The sequence below is a fragment of the Sinocyclocheilus anshuiensis genome, unplaced genomic scaffold (assembly GCF_001515605.1).
Source record: "Sinocyclocheilus anshuiensis isolate Anshui unplaced genomic scaffold, SAMN03320099.WGS_v1.1 scaffold369, whole genome shotgun sequence".
In the NCBI taxonomy this organism is placed as follows: domain Eukaryota; kingdom Metazoa; phylum Chordata; class Actinopteri; order Cypriniformes; family Cyprinidae; genus Sinocyclocheilus; species Sinocyclocheilus anshuiensis.
In genome coordinates, this window is record NW_015540935.1 from 1,682,081 (window position 1) to 1,682,342 (window position 262).

The 262-nt window shown below is 31.3% G+C and overlaps 1 protein-coding gene across 1 annotated transcript in view; it reads right to left on the minus strand.

The window, feature by feature from the left end:
* The window catches only part of LOC107689549 (cbp/p300-interacting transactivator 3-like), a 5,894-nt gene that overhangs the window by 3,431 nt on the left and 2,201 nt on the right, over positions 1-262 (minus strand). The gene's annotated exons all lie outside the window — the stretch shown is intronic.

Sequence of the window (262 nt, forward strand, 5' to 3'; positions counted from 1 at the left end):
CATATATATATATATATACATACATATATATACATATACATACATATACATACATATACATATACACACACACACACAGTGGGTACAGAAAAGAATTGCCCCCCTTTAAAATAACCACATTTTGCTGCTTTTGCAGCTTGAAATGAAGACGGACACAGTTTTAGTTTTTTTCCATGCTGTATTTACTCGGTGCAACTTATGACATCCAAGTGAAAGATATAACACCAACATGTCAAAAAAAAAAAAAAAAAGATTCACTGGG